This window comes from Heloderma suspectum, chromosome 8 (genome assembly GCF_057233095.1).
Source record: "Heloderma suspectum isolate Gila_16-S chromosome 8, 16-S_ref, whole genome shotgun sequence".
In the NCBI taxonomy this organism is placed as follows: domain Eukaryota; kingdom Metazoa; phylum Chordata; class Lepidosauria; order Squamata; family Helodermatidae; genus Heloderma; species Heloderma suspectum.
Window position 1 is genome coordinate 18,037,296 of NC_139465.1, and position 22,000 is coordinate 18,059,295.

Below are 22,000 nucleotides of genomic sequence, written 5' to 3' on the forward strand. Positions count from 1 at the left end.
GACAACAGGCAGAGGCCATAGGCTCTCTGCATGCTGGTCTCTTTTGTTTACTTATCCACAGATACCTTCTTTTTCTGTTAAGGTAAGCAGCAACATCCAGTCCCTTCATTAATTGTGCGAGTCAGCGGAAGACTTTCTAAAAGCACTTCTGCTGATCTCTCCAAGATGACAAATGCTATTCTCCCCCACGCTCCACTTGGCCAGATGGAAAGGAAGAATTTTCTTTCTGCTTATAGGCCATTGTCTTCCTCCTTTTATTTTACATCACTGCTGGCAAGTGGATGCAGCCTTTTTACCCAGGAGGATCATGGTTCCTGGTAGTGGTTGCCGTGTGCATTGACAGTTCCATTTTTGCCTTAGGCAGCTCCTCTCCCCTCAAGCAGTTGTTGACCCATTTCATTTTGATGGATGCAGTGTAGTTGCATTTCCTGGTAGCTGTCACACACATTTCTGCTCAGTTGCCATCCCTCCATCATTGGAAAACTGCCACTGTCATGACCCGCAACATCAGTCCCCTCTCCTTTGCATGTACAAACACCTGTATGTATTATGTTGTAATAAGTTATAGCCTGGAGCTGCTGTATGGAACCAAGAATGAATGTTGGAAATTGAACATTTCTATAATTCCATACTTAATATTTACAGGATACATACTTCATTTATTGTAGGATGTTTCATCAGAGTTGATATATTTAACCCTGTGCTTGAAAGCTAACTTTAAAAAAAGTTTAAATAACACAGGCTAGAAAAATGAAGGAATTCAACATTTTAAGATAGATGTCCTTGAATAGTTTAAATATCAGTTCTTAAAGATAATCAAAATATATGGTTAAAATGCAAAAGTTGATCATTCACACAATATAGAATAAAGGAAGATTAAAACCATGAATATAAAGGCATTGTTCAACAATCTGGAAAAAACAGTTTCTGTGCTATTTCCTGGAATCAAGTGGGAAAACAGCAGACTGCCATCCACTGGACCTCCTGGCACCTGCTCGGATTCTTGCAATGAATGCTGGGCTATGAGATTTTTGGTGGATCTAGCAAGGCACTTCCATATTTAAGCGAGAATTCATACGCAACACAAATTAGTTAATGGCTTAACTGTGAAGAGATCCTGAGGTTAAAAAAATGTAAAATATGCACTGACCTTGTCACTTTAAAGCACGTTGGTGGATCATGGGGTTCTAGTTTTAAAATACAAGACCATGGAAGACATATGAAGCTCCTTCATACTGAGTCAGACCATTGGTCTATCTAGCCAAGTATTGCCTACTTTGACTGGCAGCCACTCTCCAGGGTCTTGGGCAAAAGTCTTTCTCATCACCTGATCCTTTTCACTGGAGATGCCAGGGACTGAATCTGCAACCTTCTGCATGCAAAACATGTATGTGTCAAGGGCTCCTTGGAGGCCTCTCTCAGTCTAATCCAGTAGCCAAGTCCAGACACAGACAAAGGGATTATTTTCAAAGCTTTATTCCTCTTTTACAACTTCACAACTCTACCGTTAGCAACTAGATATGAGCAGCAGAGTACCTATTCTCTTAAGTTGGAACAGTTGGTCCCCGTTTGAAAGGGAATCACTGGCAGACCCTGAACTTAAGGACTAGGGAGAGTCCCTCCCCTTTTCCCTTGGATCCTCTGGGCGCAACCGTTGTTTGCACGCCAACTGGGCACTACGCCTCCTTTCCGCGCCCAGAAGTAAACTGGAAGACAATGCCAAGCATAGGCATATTCCCTATATCCAGTTAAATCAACACAGGACACAACTCTCATGCATAGAGCCTAGCTGCTTTTTCCATGTCCTTTAATAATCCAAGGCTTTATAGCTCATAGAGACAAAATCTTCTTCCCGCCTGCCCCACCCTGCAACAGCTTTTGTCACATTCCAGTGGCCAGAGTTTCAAAAACTAGCACTCTAGCATCATACAGTTTGCTATGCTGCTGTTTGGTCTGGAGTGGAGCAGGGAATCCTCAAAGCCCTTGTTAATACATTGAAAATCCCCATTTTAAAAGCTGTATAAATGCAGATTACTGTGGCAGACATGGAGTGTAATCCACAATAAAAGAGAAATTTAAAATGCATGTGTTTTGAGTAAAGAATCTTGTCTGGTCACTTTAGCATTTTAGTGGCATCTAGGAGGTAACAGTATAATAGTCTTCCTTTGCTGTGCATTTAAAACATTAAAAAGTGGGAGGTGCCTCATATCAAGATGAAAATTATGTGAAACCCAAGCAGTCAAGCACATTAATGATTGCATTGCCCAAGTTGGCTTCCTATTATCTTATGCCAACTTCCCTGTATTTAACTAAATAGAATAGGTAAGCATCCTTCTCTTTTCCTCTGTTGACTGGTGAAAGTAATATATGTGGAGGTTTGGGCAATGTATTGAAAATAATCAGTTTGGGTGGGGATGTCATTCTCCCTTCCCAAGGCTGCTACAGCCACCCCTTCTTCTGTCACTGCAGCCATCTCGAAGTGCATACAAGCAAGCACGCACACCATGCTGCTACCCTTCCCCACCCAATGTATTTCCTGTCTCCCTTCTCCCACATCCATAATTTAATCTTTGCCATCCTCTCTAATCCTGACTCTCAAACCCACTCTGTAGTTTTTCTGGATTGTGATCAGAAAATGGCAGCATTACAGAATCTAAGAAGGATCATTCCCTACAAAGTAGATAGCATTTTATTTTAACATATTATTTTAAGGTTGACAGTAGTATATGGAGACAGCAGCTTTTCGGTAAGTCTGTGCTAATTGTTGATTTGTTCAGCCAGCCTTAATTCACTGAAGCTGTTTCAGTAGGGCTGTTTCTTGTAAATTAGTGGACTTTCGTTAGGCGTCAGCTTGATTCTTCCCATTGACTTCATAAGGACTTATTGAAGGGAACATGGGTGACTGATTAAAACGCTGCTGTTGAAAGCGATTTAATTGATCTGTGATCAACTCTTAGCTATGCCCACTTGCTGTGTGTGGGAAGGTTTAGTCCCAATTAGGCTTCATGCAAGTAAATGTCATCTTTATTATTTTGAATAATGTATGTGGGAGGCTTTTTTGTACAGAGTTTGGGGAGAATAATAATGGAATCTATTCTTCATTGTAGTAGCTATTTCCAGATTATAATGCTCTTTTCATCCAAGTATCCTGAAATGGAACTTTATGACAAATAGTTGGTTTTTTCCTCCACACTACTATAGGCTTTAATAAGGTAGTTCTTCCAGGAACACTAAAGACAGCAACACTCTTTGGGAGTGTCTAGAAAAATAAACATTCTACCAGGAATCCCAAATTGGCCACTTTGAGCATGTTATCCTCTGTTTCATCTTATATATTCCATCGGCCAAAATTCATTTTAAAACAAACAAGTTCAAATTCCATCAGTATTGTTTGATCCATATTTTAAAGATGCACTGATTGCATATTGGCATTGCCAGCTTCAGCTGTTTGTGGATCTAAATCCTAGAAGCCTCAGGAGATTCACACTGAAATGAAAAAAAGATTTGTTAGCTTTGGATATAAACTGGAAGGAAAGTGTACTGTATCTGTTCCATCAAATTTGGCACAGGCAAGAGGGAGCAGCCTGTCTGTGCAGCCTGCATGCAGTGATGCAGTGCAGTCTTTAATTTCAGTTAATTAATCTACCAGTAAAATAGATTAAAGCATTCATAATGCATGGTTCCAAATGCGGAGTAGTACATGGTTGCAGGCAGGAACCACATTCCACAGTGAAAAGCAAAAGACTGATCATGTACTGATCCTCTTTCCATTACAAATTTAACTTTTTTTTCTATGCATCTATATAATATATTATGTTTACCTTCTTTACTGACCCACAGTTTACTTCCACAAGCACAGGATGATAGATAGGAAATGGCTTAGCAGTGGCACCTCTTGATCTATTCAGAAAGTATGTGAAACTTATTCATAATTCTAGTTTCTTGTGGGAAAGACATGCTTCGAGCCAGTACTTTTAAGTATTTGGTTTTTATTTTAAAAAATGAGTTTTGAACTAATGGTCACCTGAAGCGTTTTAGAAAATGTAAACTGAATCTGTAGGGCCACTTCCAGTCTGATGTTGCGGAATTCCTGTATAAAATGCAAAGGAAATGTTGCTGACAGTGTCAAAAGGTGAGTTTCATATTAGTATTAAAATTCCTACATACTGAGACTCTGATTAAATGAAGCTTTGTAGGAGGAATACATAATACATCTATTATCAGTGGTCACACCGATGCTGCAGTTTTAGCTGCTCTGAATAAGCATGTCAAGGATGATCTAGAGAAGATACTTAGTCATGCCCGCAAGGTGAAACGTGCACACTTCTTTTGTTTTCACCTTGGCAATCCATCAGCATCAAGTTATTTTTTTAAAAAATGTTTGTTATAATTAATCACAACATAGTATTATTAATTAAAAGGGTAAGAATATAATCCACAAATATGAATGGCACATGAATACGTAGAACATAACAAATAGCAATAAATACCTCCTCAGAGTCATAATTCTGCAAATTTACTATCATTATGTTTATGAAATTTATATGTCCTTAGTTCTGGTTCTTAAGATAACCATTCCAATAACACCTATGAAGAAACGCACATTCTGAATATTAAGTAAAAGTAAGCGCCATATTCTGAATACCAAGTAAGCAAGCTACTTTTTAACTGTTCCCTCCTCCCTATCTACAAAATGAAAAATTGGTGGGGCATTACAGGAGGAAGAAAGGCATTATTGAGTCAAAAAGAATAGGAAAATGTCCAAGTTTGCATGTGGATTTGGCACATGTGATCTTGGGGATCAAATATCATAATATCATACAACTCTGTCCTGATATTACCTGTTCCAGTGATTCTGCAATATTAGTTAATGTTACGATTACCTGTGTTTTTTTTTCTGTTAAACTTTTTATTATTGGATAGAATCATAGAATTATAGAATAGTAGGGTTGGAAGGGGCCTACAAGGCCATCGAGTCCAACCCCCTGCTCAATGCAGGAATCCAAGTCAGAGCATCCCTGACAGATGGCTGTCCAGCCTCATCTTGAATGCTTTCAGTGTGGGAGAGCCCACTACCTCCCTAGCTAATTGGTTCCATTGTCGTATTGCTCTAACAGTCAGGAAGTTTTTCCTGATGTTCAGCCGGAATCTGGCTTCCTGTCACTTGAGCCCATTATTGTGTGTCCTGCACTCTGGCATGATGGAGAAGAGATCCTGGCCTTCCTCTCTGTGACAACCTTTCAAGGACTTGAAGAGCGCTATCCTATCTCCCCTCAGTCTTGTCTTCTCAAGGCTAAACATGACCAGTTCTTTCCATCTCTCTTCATAGGGCTTTGTTTCCAGTCCCCTGATCATCTTTGTTGCCCTCCTTTGAACCCTCTCCAGTTTGTCTGCATCCTTCTTCAAGTGTAGTGCCCAGAACTGGACACAGTACTCCAGATGAGGCCTAACCAGTGCTGAGTAGAGGGGAACTAGTTCTTCCTGGGATTTGGAAGCTATGCTTCTATTAATGTAGCCCAAAAGAGCATTTGCCTTTTTTGCAGCCACATCACATTGTCGGCTCATATTCAGCTTGTGATCTACAACAATTCCAAGATCCTTCTCGCTTGTAGTGTTGTTGAGCCACGTATCCCCCATCTTGTAACTATGCATTAGGTTTCTTTTTCCTAGGTGCAGAACTTGGCATTGATCCCTATTAAATGTCATTCTGTTGTTTTCTGCCCAGCACTCCAGTCTATCAAGATGACTTTGAATTTTGTTTTGGCTTCCAAAGTATTAGCTATCCCACCCAATTTTGTGTCATCTACAGATTTGATCAGCATTCCCTGCACCTCCTCCTCCAAGTCATTAATAAAAATGTTGAAGAGCACTGGGCCCAGGACTGAGCCCTGCGGTACCCCGCTTGTTACCTCTCCCCAGTTTGAGAAGATCCCATTGATAAGCACTCTTTGAGTTCGATTCTGTAGCCAACTGTGGATCCACCAGATCATTGTTTCATCTAGCCCACTTTGAGCTAGTTTGCTCATCAGGATATCATGGTGCACTTCGTCGAAAGCTTTGCTGAAGTCGAGGTATATGATGTCTACAGCATTCCCACAGTCCACAAAGGAGGTTACTTGATCAAAAAATGAGATCAGATTCGTCTGGCAGGATTTGTTCTTGACAAATCCATGTTGGCTTCGAGTAATCACTGCATTGTTTTCAAGGTGCTTACAGATGGATTGCTTTATCATCTGCTCCAGAATTTTCCCTGGGATTGATGTCATACTGACTGGTCTGTAGTTCCCAGGTTCCTCCTTTTTACCCTTTTTGAAGATAGGGACAACATTAGCCCTCGTCCAGTCATCCGGCACTTCCCCTGTCCTCCATGATTTCTCAAAGAGAATAGACAGCGGTTCTGAGAGTTCTTCTGCCAGTTCCTTTATTACTGTAGGATGCAGTTCATCTGGCCCTGGAGATTTGAACTCATTCAAAGTCATTAAGTGTTCCTTGACCATATGCCCATCGATCTCAAGTTGCAATCCTGCCCCTTCAGCCAGTATTTCGCTTTTGCCAGGGGGGTCATAGACCCTCTTTTGGGAGAAGACTGAGCCAAAGTAGGAATTGAACACCTCTGCCTTTTCTTTGTCATCTGTTATCATTTTGCCATCCTTATTTAATAGCTGAACCACCATTCCTTTCCTCTGTCTTTTACTCTGCATGTAGCTGAAGAAAGCCTTTTTGTTGCTTTTAGCATCCCTCGCTAATCTCAGCTCATTCTCAGCTTTTGCCTTCCTGACGCCATCCCTGCAATTCTGTGCTACCTGCCTGCACTCTCCCTTTGTTGCTTGACCTTCTTTCCACTTCCTATATATGTCCTTTTTTGTTTTCAGGTAATCTCTGCGCTTTTTGTGAAGCCACATTGGCTTCTTCTGTTGTCTTCCACCTTTTCTTCTTGTTGGAATTGTTTGTAATTGTGCCTTGAGAATTTCCTTTTTTAAAAGCTCCCACCCATCTTGGACTCCTTTTCTTGTTAGAGTGGCTTGCCATGGGACCTTACTGATCATTGTTCTGAGTTTATTAAAATGAGCTTTCCTAAAATCCAGGGTACGCGTTTGACTACACTCAGCTTTTGCTTCCCTTAGAACCAAGAACTCAAGTACAACATGGTCGCTTTCCCCCAGAGTTCCTGTAACTGCTACTTTATCCACTAAGTCATCTCTGTTGGTTAGGATCCAGGCAAGGATAGCCGATCCTCTAGTTCCTTCCTCTACTTTCTGTAGGAGGAAGTTATCTGCCACACAAGTCAGGAATTTCCTGGAGGGGCCATGTTTTGCACTTTCATGTTATCTGCAGCCCTACCAAGGAAGGGTGTGGTAGAGATTTCTCTTCTGTCTAGCTTACCCTCAAGCACAATAGATTATCTTGCTTTTGTCTGGTGTATTCATTTTTTTTACTATATTTATGACATTAATGAAATGTCTAAGCAACGCCAAAGCAATGCTTTGGAGGAGCACAGCTTCAGCTTGCGTGACTCCACTGCCAAAGAACTGGAAGCGGTAGCAGTCCATCAGCCAGACTGCAAATTGCCCAACCAAATGTCACTGCTGCTATCTAAAATGTGTGTACCATCCACCCTGAAGAGGTCAGCTCACTTGTGGGAAACATTTCAGGACCTGGATTACACGTCTGCCACAAAAAGTCTTAAAGGCCTGCAGTGCCTTGTTCACCTTTCTGTGACCAACTGCACCCTGCCACACATGCTTTCCCAACAACTTCCATCAGACTATTTAAAGGACAAAAAACTACTGCTGGCACCATGCAAGGTGAGCCCACACTTCAGAGTTTCTTTTGCCTGGCTGTATAACAGTGAAATTTCGGACCCTCATTCATCAACCTCCCTCTGTAGCATTGGTGCCCGATATTTCACATGCTTCTCTGAGCCAAGAGACGTTTAACCAGCATCCCACCCCAAGCCAGGAATGTCTTCCAGACTTTCTTTACATACCATCCCACTCAGTGCACAGTGCTATGACTGCAGAACTAGATGTACCTTGTGCCACAGGCTGCAGTTAAAGAAAACAGCATTAGGGAAATTGCCCCTTCAGAACAAATGTAGACTTTTTAGGACTGTGCCAACCACATCCCCAGGGGCTGTGTTGGACCTGGACAATCCCATTCAGCTGCTGATGTAGCAGCAATGACCCTAAAAGAGTAGGCACTGTAATTCTTTGATACATTCAGAGAAGAAAGTCCATGACATAGAACTGCCACAAATCAATACCTAGTAAGATGGGTGTCACCTTGATGAATTAAGGTTGGCCCCTGACCATTAGCACAAAGGACAAGGGGGACCTGATGGCCTGTAGTGGCTACAGGTAGACGATGGAACTTAGGCAACATGTGGCCCTTGTTTGGCAAGTGGCACGTCAGTGGTGCACCTTTATAGATGAATGTTCTTTAATGTTACAAAATACATATGTGTAAAGCCTGCTCCTTAAAATGTGGTTCAGCTACATGTTGCCCATATGTGGGCTAATGCATCTTGAAGCATAAACAAAACAAGCTTGCTCATCTGGAGTCTAAAGGTTTGTGTTATGAGGCATTATCACCCTCGGTATAAATCACTGTTTGTGATAGGAAGATGTTGGGCTTTGATTAGCAGCTTTTGTTCTTTGATCATTTTATGCTAGATGTGTGAATATGCGTGGCACTCATTTCTGAGTTGACAAGTATGTCTTTACAACCGCAAAGAGCCTTTCAAATACATTGTGAGTGTGTGTTGGTGTTGTATCTATAATACTGGCCCTTTTCTGTTTCAAAGCAAGTGCTGAAAGACTTGACTGATTATAATAATCAAGGAAGATACACACACTCCCCAAAATAAGGAAGCTTTCTGCTGTATGTGAAGAAGAAGGAAGATACATTTTTCTTAATTCTGGGTGATTTCAAGGTTCAGTTAAGAATTGTTTATTAATGAATGCCTTACTTTTAGTTCAAGTTAAAAGCTTTTAAGAAAGCAAGTGATTTTTCAAGGAGACAAATCGTTCTGACTTTTAAGGAGTAATTGTACACAGCTGCCTAATTGAAGATAATTTCACTGAGATGTCAGCCCATTTTAACATGCAGGCAGAGAAGAAGAAAGATAACAGGAAGGGTATAGAATGAAGATGAGTTCCTTGGTGTGTTGCAGGGTGGGGGTGGGACAGGAGATAGAAAACAAAGAATGGTGTACTGGAGGAAAATAAATAATTTTATGTAACTAATGCATGAGAAATCCATCTTTTATGTATGCTGGAAAATGTTTTTGTTCCCCAAAATTTTGGGACAGCACACATCTAAGCAAACTGGTGATCATTCAGATACGAAGCTCACAGAGGAGTGACATCCGTTCCAGAACTCTGCCATGGTTCTTCTATTTAAACAATTTTATATTTTCTTATGGCCTTTAAATATATTAGAATTTGGATTTTAAAAACTTAACCTGCTAGAATATGTGAGTGGGTGGATGGATATTCTCTCAAAAAGAGTGGCGGTTTAAAAATAAAATCAGATTTCCCCCAACAGCAAACGAACTGCCAAAGGTAGTTATAAATATTTATAAATTCTTGTAAAATCTGAGCTGATAATTGCCAGGGGAGGCTCTGAACATGAAACACTTAGCATGCCATTTTAGAGAGGAAATATATTGACAGTAGTTAACAGCTACAATATAAAACCAAGGTTATTGTAATTGTTATAAAATTTGTCATGTATAGGTGGCCTAAAAATCAGATTAGCAATTGACTAGGTAGTTGTCATGTGTTCTCGAACCCGTGCTTATGCACAGGAATGGGTGGAAAGAGGGTTATCTTATTTCTCTGCATGTTTAAAGTGTTCAGCGCCAAATATCCTTTGAATATATGTATGAAACTTTTGGATGCACATTTGGAACATCATTTTGATGTATAATAAGGATTTGCTTTAGTTCTGATGAGTTCAGTACCACCTAGGGAATGAGAATAGAACTCTTCGTTCATGCTATTAAAAATGTTTCTAACTTGCTGAAATTGTTACAACTGATATAATTTGTTAACGGGGCCGGGGAATTCTTTAGTATTGGAATGTATCAAGAGGGAGAAAAACATTTGGTGATTTAGCAGACAGCAAACCAAAATTCATCAGATGCATTGCTTAGTGTACTTAAGAAACAAGTTGTTTTGCCCAAGAAGTGTTGATATGAAACAACTTAATGGGACAATTAGCTGAGATTGTCTTATCATATGAGTCAAATATCCAGTCTTGGGATCAAACAGATGGTCTTCTGGTGTTAAACATTGCTATTCTGTTCAGCTGAGCTTCTTCATTGTTTGGAAGCAGCCTGAGCTGTGTTTTGGTCTTACATTTTCAGCAGCAGCTAGCTGGCCTATTTCTTGCCTAAAAGGGCATAATCCCTGTATGGGAGATTCCGATGCTGACAGAAAAATACCCATTCAAGTGTCTGCAGCCCCATCCACAGGAGATTCTTTTCCACACAGCCATTTCCTGCCTCCAAACATAGGTAGCACAGGCCTGGTGCAGGTGTCATGCTGCCTGATCATCTAAGCATGGTTAGAATGTGTGGGCCTCTCTCTTCTCCCCTCTCACATATAAATATCCTCCCTCTGTTTCATTTTCAAAGTTAACCATGGTTAGTGTTATACAACATTGTTTTCACTAACCACGTCTAGGTCCAAACTTCAGTTTGCAACCATGGTTATTTGAAGAAGGTTTGCACACTGATTTGAACTCACCATGGTTAGCAAAAACAGTGGTGCAGATGTAACACTAAATATGATTACCTCCAAAAATGAAAGGGAATGTGAAGGATTCATGGAGTGTCCACAGTCTCCTAACCCTAGTTACTTCTGCTCTGACCTTGTATTTACAGTGAAACAAAGGTTTGTTTCCTGAAAAGTGGATGGTGTTAACTGTGCACACTTGCTTTTAACAGTTTCACATGATCAAGTATATCAAAGTTATTCATACCTTGTCTTTTGCATATTCCCTACCCGCTGTTCCCCACAGCTGTATAGCACAGCTGTGCTATACAGAGTCTAAGAAAGTATTCACCCATTCAGGAACAGGGCCCAGTACAGATGAGAGGGAGCATGCTTCCCCTTGTGTAGTCACTAAGACCATTAAACCAGCTCCTATGAATAGCTGCCACTGTGCAGGTTCTCATAGGATCATGCTGTCCAAAGAGAAGAGTAATAATACAAGTGGGACCTGCAATGGAAGTTTTCAGTGTATCCTCCTCTTCTTGTAAGAGTGCTCCGGTTCAGTATGGCAGCCCACCATGCCCTCCTCCAGGTTACTGTTAAGCTAACATGAGCTGAAGTGGGGTTTTCCACTCTCCCCCAAGCCCCTAGTTTTCCAGGAGAGGGTATCCCCCAACACATTCCATGGCTACTGAGTATGCTTAGTCCTCAATGGATGTGTTTTGGGGCAGGGTGGTGCCTTAAGTTTTCTTTTCTTGATCCTTAGTAGCCCTATTTTGGCTACAGTTCAGTCAGCACTTACCACCTGAGTTTGCTGTTAGAGGGAGGGAGTAGGAAGATAATAAAACTTCATGTGAGAGAGTGAAAGAGAAATTAATGATAGCTTCAGAAAGAATTATATTTTGCCACAGAAATTGTAGGTGGTTTTCAAGGTATATATTTTTTTATTCAAACATTTGTAAGCAGCATTGACTGCCAAATGGAGTTCAATCCATTGTACAATTAAAAACCAGATACCAATCATACCACATTAATAGAACATTAAAATGAAATAGCAATTCTAAAAAGTCAGAAGAGCCAACTAAACTGAAATAGCACTAGGCTAAAAGTATTACAAATTGCATAAGCACCAACCAAGGAGAAATGCCTTTAAAAGCAAAAACATTTTCACTTGCTGCTGGAAAGACGGCAAAGAGAGGGCCAGGCAGACCTAAGGGAGCGTATTAGAGAAAGAGAGCCTGGTCCTGCATCCTGGTCAGCCTCACCTGAGCAAAAGGACAGGATGCAATGCAAGGCATCTCCTGCTGACCTAAGCGAATCAGAAAGAACATACTGGAGCACAGTTCCTTAAAGAAATAATTGGTGCCCTCTGTGGATCTCCCCGCCCACCTACCCCCCCCCCCCGCCGCCTTTTAACATAACAAGGAATGTTCACTGTACTGAAGCAAGTATACCTTTCATTTCACATGATTCATTAGATTACTTCCATGAGCCTTATTAGGTGACTCACCAAGAAATCACAACAAAAGGGGGAAAGGAGGAAGAAACATGTTGCTAAGGCTACATCATGAATTGAAACAAGCCATTTAGTTTCCTCCCAGCTTTTAATACTAGTAACCACGGATCTAATTTTGCTGATTGATTACTGTGATTAAGTGATAAGAGCTTTTTTGCAAACCTTTGGCTCAGGATTGTGTTACTAGTCCAGGAAGCCTAGTTCTTAATTGCTAGGATCTGTAACAGAGTAGAATTAAATGGGGCCATGTAGCCTTTTATTCATCCAGGGCCATGCTGATGTATATAATGGCCTTGTGACACAGACATGACTTAATTATATGCTTTTATCATCATCTTCAAAAATGGATTCAGAGTAGTTTGCTGCTGTTTTTTATTATTATTCTTGGGCACTGTATGGAAGGGATACTTATAATACAACATGAAGCTGCTGGAGCAATTTTGATTTATTTCCTAGGTGAGTTACTAGGGTGTGGGGAGGAGGAGAGAATACTCTTAAGTGTATGAGTGCATGCATATGCATAGGTTGTGTGTCCATGGTTTGAATAAGGTTATTTACTTTCTTGTCTTAAGTCCATGCACATTTAACATTGGCTCCTTACAAATCATGGCTTGGAAATTGTGAGTCAAACTTGGATTGTACACCCTCTGCTCTCTCAAGTGAGATCTCCCTCTTCCCTTCACTTTCCAGTGTTAACCAAGGTTGTGCACTAAATGTATACCAGCATAGACCATAGTAACCGTGTAAACCAGAGTTTGAAAATAAGATTCGTAGTAGGGCTTGAGGGGCATGGTTACAATGGAACCTGGTTTGTTTTAACCACGGTTTACGTTGATGCCTGTTTAATACAAAACCATGGTTAATATGAAGAAGAGAAAGGAAGGGGCAAAGAGTGATGGGGGCAGAGCACATGTTTCTGAGGCTGGGTTTTGATTTGGAAGCCATAATTGAAGGGATCCAGCATCATCTAGTATAAGACCATTAGAACAGCCATGCTGGATCAGACCAAAGGCCTATGTAATCTAGCATTCTGTTCGCACAGCGGCCAACCAGATGCTCATGGGAATCCCACAAGCAGGACATGAGGGCAACAGTACCCTCCTGCACATGTTCCTCAGCAACCTGCATACTGCCTCTGATACTGGATGTAATATATAGCCATTGATAATTAGTAGCCATCATAGCGTTACCCTCCATTGATGGCCTTATCATGTGCCAGGCCTGTTACAGAACATTAAGAGCTTCAGGTAACTAATTGACAGCATGAATGTGTTGAAATCATTTAATTCAGAGGTGGACCTTCACATTCCTTCACCTGTCAAGCCTTATTTAATTGCTTGTTTCATTTTGAACTGACAGATTTATAGTTGCATTACTATTTTTCTTTTAAAATGTGCCTTTAAATTTTGAAATTTCCCATAATGAGAACATGAATACACACACACAAGGTTTTGACCAATGCAATGGGTTTTTGTTTTAAAGTAAAATCTATTTAAATTCAGGGGCAGGGGGTTGTACTTGATCTTTTATTTGGAACTTTGAAAATTAAAAGTAACATATATATTTTTCTGTGACTAGTTTCCAAAAATGATAGCAGCTTTACATTAAAATCTGATATAGTGCCATTAACTAAATCAATCAGGCTGCAATTCTGTCCTTACATACCTGGGAGTAAGCCCTGTTGAACTCAATGGGCGTTACTTCTAAGTAGATATGTATAGGATTGCACCATAAGTGAATCATTGTTAAGCCTTGGGATGGGTGTACACATGAAGAACTCTGTTTCTTTTATCAGTACTCTGTGCACCACTGGTAGTATATGTTTTATCAGACTTCTGTTTCTTTTTAAAAATAGTAATTATTTTAACATAGTGTCTTTGTTCTTTTATCCTATTTGCTGTTCACCACTCCAAAACCTTTGGATGTGGAGCAGTATACAAATATTGTAAATAAAACAAAATAAGGGTGCAATCCTATGGAGATAGACAGCCTCCTCCAAAGTTGGAGGCGGCCAACTCTCCAATGCAGGGCAGGCAGAGCACAGAGGGGATCTTCTCTGCACTCCAGCCACCCTGCATTTGCAGCTAGACGGCCAATTTCAACTGTCTAGCTGGGGTGCCTCGAAGCGGGGGTGGGGGAGGCTGGGCATAGGAAGCATCGTAACAGTGCTTCCACAGTCCCCTCCCCAGGAATGCCCCATTTTCAGCCACTCCGCACTGCTCTTCCAAGCGTGGAGCTGGGAATGAACCGCAATGACAAGGCGGCAGGGGAAGGGGTGAGGAGTTGGATTTCTGGGAACCGAGCTCGGAGCCCTGGTTCTGAGCTCAGTTCCCAGAAACGGAAAAATCCTATGGCCTTCTAGACATTGTCTAGCAGCCATAGGATTGCACCCTAAAGTAATGAAGCAGAATTAAGTGGTAGTATTGAAACATTAGTACCTGCAGCTAGGGGCTGCAGGTAGTAATGCTTCACCCATTAAAAAGACATTTTAAAAAAAATAATGTAGTGGAAATGCGGAAGACCATTGTATATCGAGGAGTCAGTGGTGCACAGAATTGCCATGCCCATGTCTAGAGTGCCAATGGACCTGTTTGTGGAGCTGATGTTGGGGGAGGTATACCAGGGCTAAGGTTGTTGACGCTGTGCTCGAGGCTGGTAGATAAAGCCTTAACTCTAATCTTAAGGTTAGCCTTGAGAGGAGACGGGAGTTATCTGGGGTAGCTGCCTGCCAATTGCTGAAGCTGGTATTCTTCCAGTCTTCCCTCCTGTGTCCAGAATAGGAGGGATCAAGGGGGCAGTGTATGATTCTGTGGAACCCTCCCAAGGCAGAACCAATCCGGAACAGATGCTGCATGGCCCAGCCATTATGGGGTCATGTTTGCTGCTGATCTTCATAAGATGCTGGGGTTCCCAGTGGCTGAAAGGACTTAGGTTTTATGATCTTGCTATAACAGTGTCCTTTGTTTTCTTTGCTTCAATTATTTCTGTTAATCTGCTTCTCTTTAATAAATCTCTTCCTTCACCCATTGGTGTGTTCATTGCCTCTGAATATCCAAAAAGAACCATTGCCTATTGGCAAAATAAACTAGCACATCAGAGAAAAAGGTTCTAGTTAAACATTTTGCCCATTGTTCTGATTTTCTGTTTGCAGGGAGTTTTCACATAGGGAGACGTTGAAAAATTGTGTTCTTCTAGCACCCTGAACTGGTACAATCCATTGTACTATCCCCATTCTGGTGTATGTGTAGACCAAGAATCTGCTATAAATACTGCAGCTGGTGGTATGCAGTGAAACGTATGATACTGTACTGTATCATGAGAGCTCCACGGAAACAAGGATTTCCCCACCACCACTTTGGGATGTCCCTGTGTCAGTTGTCCCTTCTTCTTCTTTTTTTTTCCTTTTCTTGAAAATGAAAACAGCCAGCCTGGTCACTGTTTCTTCCTTCTTCCAAGTTATTTCAAGACACACAGAAGGGAAAGGAAGGAAGGGTCAGGTGTGGTTGGCAGCTGAGAGGACCAGACAGTGCTCCTCACTCCTAAATCAAAATTCTTCCTTTAGATTTATATTGCTCAACTGTATCTCAGTATTTCACGTTAACTGTTTTGAAATGGACTGAAAACATTAGCATAACTCAGCATTTTACCATGTTAATATAGTTTGCGAGCTTGACATTGGTCTGAGATTTATCTCTGCATCTTACCATTATCTCCATAGGCATTCATTCTTTTTCTGCCAGTAGTAGAGCAGGTTTTCTCACCCCTGTGTTGGTAGACAACTGCTGGTTTGTTTGTTTTTTGAACAACAGTTCCCAGTCTCTTTCCTAAAGAGATTCACAGCTGAAATCTTGTCTGTCTTCAGGACCCACCTGCTGGTCTCACCTTGTCACTCAGTAGTCGCCCACTCATAATTGGCTTGTTCTGCTTGGGCTTTTGCGCTCAGTACTGTCGCTGTAGCAGCCTCTCCAGTAGCTGTTGTGATTGGCTGGAAGGTTCCAACACACTTTTTTGGAATCACATGCACAAAGGGCTGTTGTTCAGGGTAAGAATTTTCTTTGAAGTGGGGAGGTATTTGAGTGTTTAAGTGCTAAAAAACATTCTTCATTAATGTAATATAGTGGCATCCCAAACTTTTCTGCTGGGAGTTCCTTCAATTCATTATGGCCTGTTACGAAGTATGCTTTGATTTACATGGACATGCGTATCACATTGTTGTTGTTGTTCAGTCGTTCAGTCGTGTCCGACTCTTCGTGACCCCATGGACCATAGCACGCCAGGCCTTCCTGTCCTGTGCTCTCTCCCGGAGCGTGCTCAAGTTCATATTCATTGCATCCGTGATGCTATCTAGCCATCTCATCCTCTGCCGTCCCCTTCTCCTTTTGCCTTCAGTCTTTCCCAGCATCAGGGTCTTTTCCAGGGAGTTTTCTCTTCGCATTAGGTGGCCAAAATATTGGAGCTTCAGCTTCATTATCTGTCCTTCCAATGAGCACTCAGGGTTGATTTCCTTTAGGATGGACTGATTTGACCTCCTTGCAGTCCAGGGGACTCGTAAGAGTCTTCTCCAGCACCACAGTTCGAAAGCATCAATTCTTCGGCGCTCAGCCTTCCTTATAGTCCAGCTCTCACAGCCATACATTACTACTGGAAAACCATAGCTTTGATTAGACGGACCTTTGTCGGCAAGGTGATGTCTCTGCTTCTTACTATGCTGTCTAGGTTGGCCATAGCTTTCCTCCCAAGGAGCAAGCGTCTTTTAATTTCATGGCTACAGTCACCGTCTGCGGTGATCTTGGAGCCCAAGAAAGTAAAATCTGTCACTGCTTCCATTTCTTCCCCTTCTATATGCCAGGAAGTGATGGGGCCAGATGCCATGATCTTAGTTTTTTTAATGTTGAGTTTCAAACCAGCTTTTGCACTCTCCTCTTTCACCCTCAACAAGAGGCTCTTGAGATCCTCTTTGCTTTCTGCCATTAGGGTGGTATCGTCTGCATATCGGAGGTTGTTGATAATTCTCCCAGCAATCTTAATTCCGACCTCTGATTCATCCAACCCGGCATTTCTCATGATGTACTCTGCATATAAGTTAAATAAGCAGGGTGACAATATGCAGCCTTGTCGTACTCCTTTCCCAATTTTGAACCAATCGGTTGTTCCATGTCTGGTTCTTACTGTTGCTTCTTGACCCTCGTACAGGTTTCTCAGGAGACAGGTAAGGTGGTCTGGTACTCCCATCACTTTAAGAATTTGCCACAGTTTGTTGTGATCCACACAATCAAATGCTTTAGCGTAGTCAATGAAGCAGAAATAGACGTTTTTCTGGAATTCTCTTGCTTTCTCCATGATGCAGCGAATGTTGGCGATTTGATCTCTAGTTCCTCTGCCTCTTCTAAACCCAGCTTGTACTTCCGGTAGTTCTCGGTTCGCATACTGCTGAAGCCTAGCTTGTAGGATTTTGAGCATCACCTTGCTGGCATGTGAAATGAGCGCAATGGTGCGGTAGTTTGAACACTCTTTGGCGTTGCCCTTCTTTGGAATTGGAATGTAAACTGACCTTTTCCAGTCTTGTGGCCACTGTTGAGTGTTCCAGATTTGTTGGCATATTGAATGCAGCACTTTAACAGCATCATCTTTTAGGATTTTAAATAGCTCGGCTGGAATACTGTCATCTCCGCTAGCTTTATTGTTACTAATGCTTCCTAAGGCCCACTTGACTTCACTCTCGAGGATGTCCGGCTCAAGTTCAGTGACCGCACTATCATGGCTATCAGGGACATGAAGATCTTTCCTGTATAGTTCTTCTGTGTATTCTTGCCACCTCTTCTTAATCTCATCTGCTTCTGTTAGGTCCCTGCCTTCTTTGTCCTTTATCATGCCCATCTTTGCACAAAACGTTCCCTTGAGATCTCCAATTTTCTTGAAGAGATCTCTAGTCTTTCCCATTCTGTTGTTTTCCTCGATTTCTTTGCATTGTTCACTTAAGAAGGCCTTCTTGTCTCTCCTTGCTATTCTCTGGAACTCTGCATTCAGTTGGGTATATCTTCCCCTTTCTCCCTTGCTTTTCGCTTCCCTTCTTTCGTGAGCTACTTGTAAAGCCTCATCAGACAGCCACTTGGCTTTCTTGCATTTCTTTTTCTTTGGGATGGATTTCGTTGCTGCCTCCTGAACAATGTTACGGACCTCCGTCCATAGTTCCTCAGGCACTCTGTCTATCAGGTCTAATCCCTGAAATCTATTCCTCACCTCCACTGTATATTCATCAGGGATATGATTTAGGTCATACCTCAACGGTTTAGTGGTTTTCCCGACGTTCTTCAATTTAAGCCGAAATTTTGCAAGAAGCAGCTCATGATCTGAGCCACAGTCAGCTCCAGGTCTTGTTTTTACTGACTGTATGGAGCTTCTCCATCTTTGGCTGCAAAGGACATAATCAATCTGATTTCGATATTGACCATCTGGTGACGTCCATGTGTAGAGTCGCCTCTTGTGCTGTTGGAAAAGAGTGTTTGCTATGATCAGCATGTTCTCTTGGCAAAACTCTATTAGCTTTTGTCCTGCTTCATTTTGTACACCAAGGCCATGCCTGCCTGTTATCCCAGTGATTTCTTGACTTCCTACTTTAGCATTCCAATCCCCTATGATGAAGAGGACGTCTTTTTTTGGTGTTAGTTCTAGAAGGTGTTGTAGGTCTTCATAGAACCGATCAACCTCAGCTTCTTCGGCCTCAGTGGTTGGGGCATAGACTTGAATTACTGTGATGTGTAACCAAACACATACATGAGGGATCTTTTGGCATTGAACTTTGGGCACTTAGGAAAACCTGATATCCCCCAAAGCTGAGAGAGTCAGAGACCACAACAAGGTCTTTGAAAGCAATTCTTTGATTTATTAAGGAAGAATTTAAAAGGAATTAAAATCACACAACAGGGGAATTAGAACCATACATATGTTTGGGGAATTAGAATCATACATTAACACCTAGGAGGTTGAAGATAATCACTTAATGTCAGTAGTGAAGCACACTGGGATGAACAGAAAATTGTGTGTGTGTGTGTGTGTGTGTGTGTTTAGAAGAGGTTTGATAGAAATGCAGCACCTCAAATAGCAATTTTAACTCTTAGCAAGGTCGGGGGGGGGCTGATCATTGAGGAAGTGGGGGGAAAGAAGGAACTTTCAGCTTGGGATTTTTGAATTGGGGGTGAAACAGACTCTTTGGGGGAATTGTGAGAGACTTTGGAGGAAGGGGTTAGAGCAAAGGCAGGGGTTTGGGAAGAAAGTGGAAAAAGGGAGGAAAAGAGAATAATTGGCATATGGAGTACTTAGAAGGAAAATAGAAGATAATGCAAAGATTTACCTCTCCTTATCTGCTAACTTGTGAAATGATGGGAAGCTCTATTGAGTTCCTTCTGGGAAAGACGGGGGAACGGGAGGAAAGGGAATTGTTCTCCTGAGCAGAAAGGTTGAAAGGAATCTCTTTCCTTCTTTCCCTCTCTGCACTATGAATTTGGGTTGCTCTTTTTATCTCTCTTCTCTCAGGATTTAGTAATCAAAATAAAATAAAACAAGTCTTTCTTCTAAGACCAGTCATGGATGTTGGGAGAAGGATTTTTAGGTATCAAACATTAAGGGAAGAAAGAAGACAATGGGCTCCTCTTTCTTTCCTGATGTGAGGAAAAGATGGGAGTTGATGGGTGCATATTTCTGGTAGGGGCTTCTGTGATTGTTATCCTGAGGCAAGAACTGAAATTTGCAAGTGTTAACACAGAGGAATTAAGGCAATCGGAGCACAATGGCTGGCCAGAAAGTTGTATGCTGGAAGTCTGCAGCTGCCTATTGAAGGCCTCACTATCCTATTGGACCTGCTTTTTTGCTCTTCTCCAAGACCAAAAAACCCCTAGTCCCCTTCCAGATACGCACCCTGTCTTCCCAAAATAGCAGAGTTTGGGGGTACTTCATAACAGACCACTCAGGGCTGGCTGCACAGTTGAGGGAGCCCTCTGAAAAGTGCTTTCTGATTCCCCCCTTATATCAGTGTGTGTGTGTCATTGTCCCCTCCAGTGAGGCAGGCAGCAGCTGTAGTGTTCTGAACACCACCAGTAAACCACTAGTAGGAGCCTGGGAGTCACTATGCTACATTTCCTACAATGATATGGAGCAATGATACATTGGGAGCATGGTGGGAAATTAAAATCCCAGCTCCCAGACCCCCACTGCAGGCTGCCATGTTAATTTCACATAAGGCCCTGGAGTGACACTGTTGGGGGATATTGTGGGGCATTTAAATGGCATCCTGGCACCAGGGAAAAAATTGTTTAAAGGAGGCCCAATCCAGGTCAGATGTCCACAATGGACCCTGCTGGGGCCCTGGGGCTTTGTCAGCAACATGAGTATGCCAGGTTCTGGGCCTGTGGTTCCTCACTAACTGTGCTCTGTCCTAGCTCTAAAAGTAACTAGCAGAGAGGTAGTAGTAATAGTGTAAGAGTTGAGCTTGTCTCACTTTATGCCTTCCATTCATTGCCTTTCCTCCTGATTTTGCCAAATTTGGGGAAGGACTGGCTTCCTTGAAACGCCAACAGCTTAGCACAGGTTAAGATAAACAGCAAACTGTCTTTATTGCACTAAGACAGCAACACAAACAAGCCTGCAGAGTCCATGGTCAAGAAGCTTTACATAGCTTTCAGTCCCAATAAATTACATAACCTATAGAGAAGCCAGAGGCAGGGTCATAAAATTCCACATTAAGTTCCAAGCCATTAATCCAGGCAGGAGCTAGGAGCAGGGTCAAAAAGTCTGTCGGTTTTATCAAAGACACAGGTTTCTAAGCTTACAAGAGTTCATGGTTCAGGAGTAAAATCCCAGACAGGGTCCTAAGAGCATGAGAGTCTAGGCAAGCCAACAGTTCAGGGCTCAGGTATAGTCCAAGCAAAAGGATTTTTCCAGTAATAGAGATGTACCTATGAAGCTCTCTGGCCTCTGCAGCAGCTTTTAAACAGAGGCAGGGCACCTATCTCTGCAGGAAAACTTCATCTGTAATGGTGAACTACGCCTATCTGGGCGTCTCCTCTATTCTGTTTAGATGCCAACATTTCAAAGGAGATAGACCCAACACCCTCACTTCCTCATTTCCCACAGAAATCTCTCAGGCTCCTGTGCTTTAGACGCCTCTTCCAAGGTTGATTCTTGCAGCTGGCAAGGAGTGTCAGATTCCTCTGGCCTTCTCCCCACTGGTAAGACAGTCGGAGGTGAACTCCCACCATTCTGAGATTCCACAGCCTGAGCAGGCCTCAGATCAGCCCCCTCCAAGTCTGAATCTGAATCTTCCTCCAAGGTTGCAGCACCTGGGATAGGAAGAAACATGGCAGGACTGTAGCTCAGCAGTAGAGCACATGCTTTCTGTCTGAGGTCCCAGGTTCAATCCCATCATTCACTTAAAAGGATCTTGGGTCAGGGGGCTGCATAAGACTTTGGAAAGCTGCCACTAGTCAGAATAAATACTAGGCTACGATGGACCAATGGTCTGAGTAGGTGTAAAGAGACTTCATATTTTCTTACATCAACTTACTATTTTTTTAGGCTGAGCTGGGTGCTGGTTTTGTTCCAGGCATGTCCAATTTTAATGTTTTTTGAACAATGACTTCTTTGGAACATAGTGGACAAACCATGCCTGTGCGAACCCCCAGGCTACTATGTTGGTATGTGGACACCAGAAGCGTTGTACATAATGATAGCAAGAACTGTACCGAATAAAGCAAGGAAGTTTGCGTGGTAG

The 22,000-nt window shown here is 42.1% G+C and overlaps 1 protein-coding gene across 1 annotated transcript in view; it reads left to right on the forward strand.

The window, feature by feature from the left end:
* The window catches only part of ITFG1 (integrin alpha FG-GAP repeat containing 1), a 172,990-nt gene that overhangs the window by 87,744 nt on the left and 63,246 nt on the right, over positions 1–22,000 (forward strand). The window lies entirely within an intron of this gene.